Raw genomic sequence first — 11,518 nt, forward strand, 5'->3', positions numbered from 1 at the left:
ATAGGTAAGGGCAAAGAAAAATTGGGGCACTGAGCACCTGGGTCTGCTTAAAAAAGAATTATTTGGATTTTTAAGAATTGTTTAATTGTAAATATTGTTAATTTCTTTAAAATTAGTGTTAGTATTTTTGGGTCGTTACAAGCACGAGAGGAACCCATCTAGTTGACATAATTGTCTCTCCCAACGATAACACCGTAATAAATCCTACCGAGAATAACTCACTAGGTCTTCCTAATTTCTGTAGCATGCATGTTGAAATGAAAGAATGTGTAGCACTTGACTACAGATGTATTAGCTTTGGATTCTTTCTGGGTAAGCGCAAACACTTGTGCCAAGGAAAAAATTTCATTCGCTTTCTATTCTCCTTCCTTGTTGGCCTTCCTTTTGTGACCATCTTTCTTGATACGACTCTCTCATCCACAACCGTAACAACCTCGAGTCTTAGCCCAACATTCTCTCGCCTGCTTTCAGTTACACTTACTATAGACAGGGTATTATTTCTTCTATCCCATTTGCTGTGGTCGATTATGAAATCCTCCTTTGGATTTCTTGTCCTGCTGGCTATTGCTTCCTTGTCCATCGGTGGTCTTTCTCTTGCTATAATTACTTTGATTATTGGGTTGGCAAGATTCCCTATTCTCAGTAGTTTCCTTCCAGATGCGATCCTCTATACGCTTGGCTTTAGTATCCCTCTCTACAACTTGTGCATAGTATTCCAGTACTCCAGTGATGACCATTTCAATCCCATTATAAACTTATCCACATCCAGTGCTTCATCTGCTACTAAATTTCAACTAAACTTAGCTAACTTCTTAAACTGTTGAACATCCAGTGCTATCATAATGCTTCCTTGAACCAAACTAATGAACTCATCAACCTTGGAAGCGCATATAGTCTCATTGTAGAATTGTTCGTTAAAAGCTTGCACGAACTCCACCAAAGTCATGGTTCTCGCGTACTTGGTCTGTTCCAAGTTGTCCCACCAGATGTAGCCATCTTTCTTAAGAATTTAAGAAGCATAGGATATCCTTTCCCAATCCCTTATTTGCATCAGCTCGAAAATAAACTCAACGGAGCTCATCCACTCCTCGACTTCCATGAGATCCAAACCTTCTTTGAACATAGGAGGGTGAATTTTTCGAAAATTCTAGTAGACAGAATCCTGATTAGCTATCTCTAGTTGAACCATGTTAACCTCCCTTTGAGGAGGTGGCCTTCTTACTCTGGATCTTGAGCAGTGGGCTGAGCAACAGCCTCTTGTAAGCTAGCGAATTCCTCTGCGTGGTTGCGATTAATCTTCAACAAAGTCGCATTATCCATGGCGTCTCCCCTATCTACACCCCCTTGTGCCTGGGCGTCATTTCCATTTCGGCGTGCTGATCTTCTTAGAGGCATGAATAATCCTTCGAAGACCTAATGAAGCAAGAAGGATCAAACTAAAGACAGATATAACTCTTGATTCATTCAGAACAATTCAAACAGTCTTAACCAGTCACCAGGCAGTATTATAGTAAAAATAGTTTCCAAAGAAAACAAACTCAATATTATATCATCCATACATATTTAAGAAATACACATATAATTCTAAATAATAGCCACTAGTGACCTATTGTCACTTAACATAACATAAAAATAAGAAAAACAACATACTGAAAATGTTTTAGATAGGACCCTCTTCTTCTGTGATAGACTCTCTATCTAGAAACCTGAGGACTTTCTACCTATAGTGTCATTCCCGTCAGCAAAGTACTTGTACTTGCACTAGGAAATTGTCCTCACACTTAATCTTAAGCCTAGAAGGTAAACAATATGTTGTTCGCCTACAATTAACCTTTTCTTATTGCTACTGTTAGGTTAATTCTCTTTCCTTCTAAAGGGTTTAATCTCATTTTTCTTGCTACTACTTCTAAATATAACCTAGGGAACCTCATCCCCATTGCCTTATATTGGTAAGGTTCATTGTCTTTAATTCTAGGTATCTTGCTCATCTCATCCCATTCCAGGCTTAAAGAATCCCAAGCGCTTTTCCAGGTTGTGGTTGCCATCAATCCATCAAAGTACTTGCAACACTTAAGTTGCCCCCCTTGGAAAACTACTTCTTGAATGGAATAGTTCACTTCCATGATATGCCTAATTAGTCTCACAAAATCGTCATACTCTCTCTTAGGATCCATTTTCATGTGTTTACTCTTTTATATCCCATAAGCTATTTCCTCTCGAGCACCTGGTCCTCTACCAAACCTAACCCATCTTTTGGTAACTTCCATGGATTTCTGCTCACAATCGAAAACATAAGAGTTAGACTCAACTGAATATACTTAACATAAAAATACCATCTTATAGAGCGATAGCTAGGGCCTATCTGATCTTCATATGCATACTTTGAGGGTAGCTGTAACGCCCTAAACTCCAGGGACCGTTACGGTGCACATTGCAAACAGTGCTAAACTCGCTAATCGAGTCATTTAGCCATAAACGTGTAACTAAGTATGATTAGCGGTTTAGGGATTAAAAATTTCGGTTAAGATATAACATTTCACTAGAACGTTTACTGTATACATTGGGATCCCAAAAATATAATTTAAAGGTTTATTACAACAAAATATTTACAACCAGCCGATGTATGCGGCAAAACAGGGTTTAGCCCTAGTTCCTCTCCTTCAAACCTCGGCCGTGGCGGTCGAGCAGCTGCATATGTACACATCGTCACCTAAGCTCTCCAACTCAAGGATGGTCCAGGTTTCTTTTGCCTTTACCTGCACCACATAGCACCCGTGAGCCGAAGCCCAGCAAGAAAACTCAATATGCTCAAGAACAATCATATCATGATATTAAATCATATCTGGCATGCCTAGCAAACATAGCTTTATTCATGCATGCAAATAAATTCAACAATGCTGGGGAATCGAGGATAAGATATCCTGCCCTCCTAATTGGATGACTATCAAGTCAATCCTAATCAGACGAGTGATTTAACACTAAAGGTTCTGGTAAACCGTACTGAGTGACCGACAAGCAAGTCACTACAGGGCTCAACACCCAAAGCCATGCAAATGATGATCAGAATGATCATACAGAGCTTATAGCTCTGAACAGATGAGTGAATATCACTTGGAGGTTCTGTTAACCATACTAAGTGACTGACAAGCAAGTCACTATGGGGTTCAGTGCCCATAGCCGTGTAATGAAATCGTTACCTGGGCTTTCCTGTAATGGCTCTAATCAGATGAGTGGCTGATGGGTAAGTCACACAAGCGCTTTTAGATTTCATCGAACTTGAGGTCGGTCCGGCATTAATGCTCTTGCTGAGTCATCTAATGCAGAATGTTGATTAGATATAATCTTTATTGGCTTGCGCTGAACATGCTAAGGCTGTCCTGACTTATGAGTCAGCACTGTGTGACCAATGCCTAGTATCATTGCTGAACCTGACTAATGAGTCACAGCTTCAAAGTTGATACTGACACCTTTGCCAATTCTGACTAATTAGTCAGTGCCATGCACAAGTAAGCAATGCTACCAAACATATGTCATATGTCGGATATTCAAACGTAGTGCATTCAACATGCTTACTTAATAGTTGCTAGCACAATTATGATCATGCAGAAACACAGAGACTCAAGCTCTGATCAATCTCACAGTCAATATTCACGGCATGCCCTAATCACATATTTCTCGTGCATCCCACTTAATCATCCAGCATGCCTCAATAATAACCATATGCAAATGAGCAAGATTGCTAAGCATTTGATATGCTATCAATGTTTACATTTAAACATCCAACATGCATCAAGAATAACCATGCATGTCACATATGGGGTGCAGTTTTCTTACCTTTGGTCCAAGCACAGGTTACCAATAAATAAGCCACAAGCACGATCCTGATTCCAAGCCCCTAGTGATAACCTAGTCACAACCATGATATAAAACCTCATCAAAATGAGTAAATAAATACTTCCAAACCCAACCCAAGCCTCCGGGACATCGAATCCCACTCAACTAGGGAGTAGGATCGATCCCAGGCCCTTAGAGTTAAGTTCCCATCACAAAAACTCATTTCTGGAAATTTTTCCCTTAAGGGTCGCGGGCCTCCATGGACCATGCCACGGCCCGCCCCCCTGGCAGAGCCTATCACCACCTTCATCAAGCTAGGGCCGTGGCGCTCTAAAACAAGGCCGCAGCCCAACCTCGCACCAGCCTAAAAACCTCGTTTTTCCACTTTTAAAACCTTCCAAAAACCTATCCAAACATCTCCAAATCCCAAAATCAAAGTTCCCAAACATCCCCATGATCCAAAACTCATAAAACCCAAGTCTCAATTCAATCAAAAACTCATCAAAACACAAAATCCAATTCAAGCTTAAAAACTTTTAAAACTTAAAACTTAAAACTTGAATTACCTCCAATTGAGTTGTTTCCAACTAAATCCTCTGTCTAATAAGCTTCTAATCTTTCCTAGAATCGCTATGCCTCGATCCTCGCTTGAATCCAAGTCTTAGAACTCAAGTTACCTTCGAAAATACGATTGGGAGACGAAAAGGAAACTTAGAGGGAGAGAGAACGTACAGAACGTTCTTTTTATTCTTTTAAAAGGTTACTTCAAGCTTAAGGTTATTCTTTTTATTCTAACTGAGATAAAATGACTTTAGAAAATTATAAATAGTCTTTAATGCATGTTGTTGGGATCTAAAATCGTTAAAAACATAAAATAGTATGGTACTTGAAATTTGCTTAAAATGAATGTACTTGGACTCAAGTCATTAAACACATAATATATGACATAGGGAAGTATTCTTAGGATTAAACATATGAAATTTGCTTGAAGCCCTTTCCAACCCTACTGGTTAGGTTTATCATAGTATGCATATTTTGAATGGAATTCCCACCAGCTGCCAGTGCCAATCTCATGCTTTTCCCTTATCTACACACATAGCGTAACTAATCTGCTATATAACTTAGTAAGGAAGCTAAGCAAAACAAACAAGATTAACAAAATCTCAAACCGGTATATCAGCTAATCACATAGCACTATAACTTTAACTAGAAATACATCTCAAACAAATCATATATTCACAAGTATTGCAAACATATGGCATTGAACTATATTCTTTGTTAACAGACTTTCTTGTGAGGCTAACAGCCTTGAGACCTCCGCGGTCAAGAAAATACCACTTACAGTACACAAGTAGAAAAATCCACTTCCCATGATGATGAAACCAGTATAGTGCTTGTCCTAATAACTTTCTAGCAGCAAGAACAATACAAGCAAAAAGTGCACTCACATTATTTTCTTGGATATTGCATTCAATCTCCACTGATGGGTACTATTATGCATTCTCTTGACCATATAATCCCATATACAGTCCTAATAACTTTCTAGCAGCACACAATTCCACATAACTAAGTTACTCTTGGTGTATACTTCATTACCTCAAGTCCATAGCTTTACTTGAAACTGCTTTTGTGAGTGTTTCTGATCGCTTCTAAGTCCTTTCAACAAATAAGGACATACAACTTAGTTTATAATATAAGTAAGTTTCTAGATTTAGAATTTTAGAAAACCTATCCCAAATTCCCATTCCGGACTATCGTCCCAAAACTGAGCCCTCATGGTAAAATTACCAAAATACCCCTCTCGGAAACCCAAACTAGACTTTGAAAATTATTATTCCAACTAATTAATTTAATATTAGTCTATGTCAGAAATTTCATCGCCAAACTCCAATTATATCTCAAGTTATGAATTCACAAGCCCCAAACCCAAATCCTAAGCCGTTCAACCCAATTCACAAGCCCCATCAACAAGTCAAACCCCAATTTTAAAAATCATCATAACTTAATCATTAATGTATTTTCTAGTCTTTGAAAATACTAAACTAGAAAATACTTGAAAATACTAAACTAGAAAATACTTTCTATATCATCGAATAACAAAATCTAAACGTTAATATAGTTTCCAGATCACCGAGCCCGAAATCCTAAACCTCGACTCTAATAGAATTTCAATGATAGGTTATATATCTTCCATCTCTTTAAAATAGTATCCCAAGCCCTCACATACTCATTTTTTAGTCGTAAATTAATTCCCTATCCCTTAAACATTTAGACTCAAGCTTAGCACGCATCTTACGAGCATGGCATTTGCATGGCCAATGCATATCAGCCACAAGGCCTTCGCCCTCACCCTTCTATGGTGCACCCAAGCCCATGGCTAAAAGTTACCATCATCATCATCATCATCTTCTCATAACAAACATCACTATCATCATCCTCTTTGACCATGGCCACCAACACCATATCCATGGTATTTTCCCACCACCCTGTGGTGGTTTTGGTAACTGCTAATGACTACGCACGATAGCACGAAGGGGCTCGTGCTCCCTCTTAGGGTGATCATACACACACACCCCATGTTTGGGGTACTTGTACGCCGACTCGTCCTCTTGCACCATCTCATCGATGACAACCCACCATTAAAGACGGCGGTGGTCCTTTCAAAATGATAACCAACCTTTGAACATGATAACACCCCAAGAACACTAGATCTAACATAAAAAGTAATGGATCCATCATCCTTAGTGTTGTCTACCACCAAATACTTTATAAACCAAACCAAATATCTAATATCTACACATCTTGCATGTTGTAATAATTAATTTAGACTAGCATCATCTAACAACTTTAATCCAACAACCAAACTGAGAAATCCAAGAACAAGTGCTAACCTCAAGGTTAAGTAGTTTGGTGATCTTCCATCCTCTTGCATTGTTCTAAACTCTACAATGATCACAATATATTCTAAATAACCATTCATCGCAGAAAATCAACAAAGAAGAGAAGCAGCACTTACCCTTGGAGAATTTATGCCTATGCAAAAACTAATACCTTCAACTCATTCCTTTTATGTTTCTATGTTTACAAACACATAGTAGAATCCTCGAGATATCATCCATGATCATCTATCAATGGAGAGAGAGAAAACAATTTACCCTTAATGGTGAACCAAGCGTAGCCGAATCCTTAGAGAACTAATTCTAGCTTTTTCTCTTCTCTCAAGTTCTCTCTTATTTTTTATCTCCTTTTCCTCTAAAATTTTCGAATGACTGGGCAATAAATGAGTCAATAACCACCCCTACTCAGCCACATAATCACTTGGTAACCTCCATGATTCAAACTCAGCCTTTCCCTTTGAGTACTCCCACCTAGGCTAAACCCCACATGTTTCATCATTAATCATGTGCTGCATTTTATCTACGCCACCAAATTTACCACTAACTATGATCCCAAGTCTTAAATAACTTCAAATAACTACCCATTATATCCAATAATGAGTCAAAAGTAGTCCATTAAATAATTTTAGCTTATAATCTAATAATGCTTTAATATTTCAAAGCACCTATATACCAAAGTCCAAAATATATTTTAGAAGCACAATGTATATTTCCAACACATATGGTCATAGTCTAAGGTATTTATATGATTTTAATGTGTACATCAAACACATAAAGTGATAGTCCAAAGCCTTCATAAAATAATATTATTGTAAGTCCCTTAATGAGGTTATACTACTCAAACTATGTAGTAAAATAAATATTTTCCACTTATTATTTATTTTGCACTAAAGATTCAACACTCTATTCTAAGCTATCCACTCACTTATTTATCATTAAAATAGGAAATATTATTGTAAACTTCTAGATGCTAAAACATATATTTAATTTATTCCACAAAATTTAATAATAATAACAAAAAAATTAATCCAGGTTATTACAAACTCCACGAGGATTGGCTAAATAGATCCTTATGTGAGAAGACTAAGGCTATTGGTTTTCTAGTATTTAGAAAATAGAAAAAACACAATCTTTTTCTCTCCCTATGCCTCACACTCAAACCTCCTTTTCTCTCCCTATAGTACACCTCTTTTGTGTTGAGATACAAAAGTGTGTATTAGAGTGAGCATTGAAAAAGGAGGTCACACATCCACTTTGTATTGTGCAAGCCATATCTTGGAAGACAAGTTGTTGGGAAGCAATCTCTTATTCATAACAAGTTCCAGGCTTTAGATCTGCGCTACAAGAGCTATAGTACATACTTTGAATATGTAAAAATCAATTTGCGTAAATAGAAATTCGGATTTGAGTTTTAAACCAAAATAGTAGTTTGCGTGAATTATAAAATATTTTGTCTTAAAAACCAAAACATAAATTAAAACATAAAAATAAGGATAAAAATAAATCTATGGCGTTCCTCGACCGTTTCTCGTCCATGGGCCCCTCAGAATGTACACATACTAACTGTAAAACAGATCTCACTTCACAATGAAACCAAATCATATTCATTTCTTGCCTGCAGAGGGAAAAGTAAGGGGGTGAGCAAAAACTCAGCAAGGAAGTAAACATCATCAACAATCAACAAGTACAACTTTAAAACATAGTGAAACATAAAAATAAAACCATGGCATATAACTTTCATTATTATTCCATAAACATAGAACCACACATAAATGGGAAAAATGCTGGGAGGAAAACTATCCTCAAAGACCACTTAGTGAATGTTCTGGGGCATCAACTGCCAAATAACTTATCTACCCAAATACTCGTTCCTAAAATATCGAGCATACAAATGCAACATAAACATGAAAAATAAGTCAAATTTCCTTACATAGGCTTGAGTGACGTTGAGAGAAAACGGGGTGGAAACTTTACATCGAAAACCTTCTCTATGTGATGACTGAAATCTTGATCATGGCTTCCTTCCTTGGTGTATTTTGAACACTAATAAAAAATAGTACATTCTAAGAACTCAAAAAGTTAAGGTGAACAAAATACAATTGGAGAAAAGTTTACCTCTAGACTTGCCACTTTTCCTTTCTCCCTTTCTATTTTTTTCTCTCTCTTTTCTCTCTTTTTTTCTACTCAAATTTTGCCTCTACCTTATGCTCTCTCTCTTGTGTAATTCTGTCGAAGCCCTAAGGTCTCTATTTATAGGCTCCAAAATTCTCCCATCCAAATCTTCTCAACATCCATATGAAACCCTTTGTTCACATGTAAATTCAAACATAATCACCAATCAAAATCAAATCACATCACCTATGATCCTTTGTATCTTGACCAAAACCTTACCAAGTAAATCCATCAACCATGTAACGCCCTGGATAACCAAGACCGTTGCACTGTGTGTTTAAAATAGTGCAAGACTTGATATCCAAGTCATTTAAATAAAAATGTGAATATAAAGTCATAAACATGTTAGGTTTAAAAGATTTGGGTCAAAAACAAATAATTTTCATTCAAAAAAATTCTTGGTACATGGGATCCTAAATCAGGAATTAAATGACATGTTTACAAGATTTCCAAAAGTTATAAATAATCAAGGCAACTCTAATGGCAAAATACACATTTTAGGTTTCCGTCCCTATACAATCTCTCGACTGTGGCTGCCGAGCAGCTGACAATGTACACCTCGCCCCCAGAGCTCTCCCATCCATGGTCGATTCATCTTACCCTTGCCTTTACCTGCACCACGTAGCACCCGTGAGCCGAGGCCCAGTAAGAAAACTATAACATCATAGCACAATAAATATCAATAACCAAATAATTCACAAAGCATAACCAAATGATTTATAAGACATTAATCAATTATCCAACAAGCCATAGCATTCACTTAATCAGTGATAACAGTCGATATATCAACAATCTAACATTCAGATACTCAGTATATCATATTCATCAAGTTCACATCAGTACACATGTCATACAATAACTAGGGTCGACGCCCTTAGGCCGCACCCTTTGTTTAATCCACTGTCTTTTTCACACTTAGGCCAAGCCCAATGTTCAACCCACCGACTTCGGTCCACTTAAACCGATCTTAATGATTATTAAGATGTCCTCGGCTACCAGTGGCCGAGTCGCGCCCTGTCCGCCAATATTAATTTCAACACTCTTAGGCCGTTTATTTCATGTTCACATGGCATAATACCATCATACAATTATGCTTACAAGTATAGGGAACCCTTAGTCCCAACATAGTCACACAACCGGGTGCATTTTTCTTATCTTTAATTCTGAGTGCTTTGATTAAGAAAGACGACCCTCGAGCACGATCCTGTCCCGAGCTCTAGCATACACCTAGTCACAACCATGATAAAGGATTCCATGAATAATAAGTGAATAAAGGCTTTCGGACCAAGTTCTAGCCTATGCGACATCGAATTCCACCAAATACGGTAGTGGAATCGATCCCGAACACCCATGTTAAGTTCCCGCACCTAAAACCTCCTCAAGGCCAAAGATGCCCTTAAGAGCCGCGGCCCTAAGTGCTCAATGCCGCAGCCTGCCTCCTACCAGAGGCCCAGCCTCCCCACTCAACAGACACGCGTCCCCTACACTCCCCATGCCGCGACTCACCCTTCTTTTTGGCTCCCATTTGTTCTAGAGGGCCGCGACACACCAAGAATAAAGTCGCGGCCCGACCCCTTCGAACCCAGAAAAATCTCCATTTTCATCCACCAAATCTCAACAAAATTAATCCAGAATCATCCCAACAACATAATTTAACTATTCCAATAATTCTAATATGTTCCCAGCAATAAAACCTAACATAATGCTAGCTCAAATCCTTATCCAAAACTCCAATTCAACCTTTTAACTTCAAATACCCATGAACACTTAAAACTCAGAATTTAAATGTTAAAACCATAATTCAAAGCTTACCTCAAACTCTACTTAATTGAAGAGGAAGAGTCGATTCAGGCAGGGCTTCTAAACATTTCCTACCTTTTTTCCTATCTAACTTAAGTTAATCCCCAGGCTCAGGGTACCAGAAATGTCTCCTAGGGCAAAATGGTAAATTTCCCCAATATTCCCTCCTAAACTCTCTAACTTCAAATATATCTCCAATTATTTATTTTCATAACCCAATAACTGAAATAAATTTCTATTACCCAAAATAACCCTTGACTCGCCCCGAGTCGGGTATCAGGTCCCGTTGTGACTTTCCCGCTAACTTTCTCCCTAGGATCATCTCGTGTCGTATGCTGCAAATATATCTACATAATAATGTGGTCTCAACAGTTTATCACAAATAATTACATTTATGCCCTCAACGGTCAAAATTACAATTATGCCCTTACAAGCTAAACAGGGCCCACATGCTTATCTAATACTCATAAACATGCATTTCACACATCCATATAATCATAGGATCATGCATATCACATGATCATGCATCTTATCAGTAATTCACGTAACTACTAATTATGCCCTCCCGGCATACTAATCAAGGCCGTTAAGCCTTAATAGTAATTTTGGATCGTTACAAACCATATCCATGTAGCATTTTCAAAATTCACCAAGTAAATCCATCAACCATATCCATGTAGCATTTTCAAAATTCCCTTTAGTTTCCCTTTGATTTTCCAATGTCATGTATCAAGGCCAAGAAAAATCTAGGTTCATTTCTATCATATTTTATGAAAATCTTGATAGTTTCTTTTTATCAATTTGATGACTAATCA

The sequence above is a fragment of the Humulus lupulus genome, chromosome X (genome assembly GCF_963169125.1).
Source record: "Humulus lupulus chromosome X, drHumLupu1.1, whole genome shotgun sequence".
Taxonomy (NCBI): domain Eukaryota; kingdom Viridiplantae; phylum Streptophyta; class Magnoliopsida; order Rosales; family Cannabaceae; genus Humulus; species Humulus lupulus.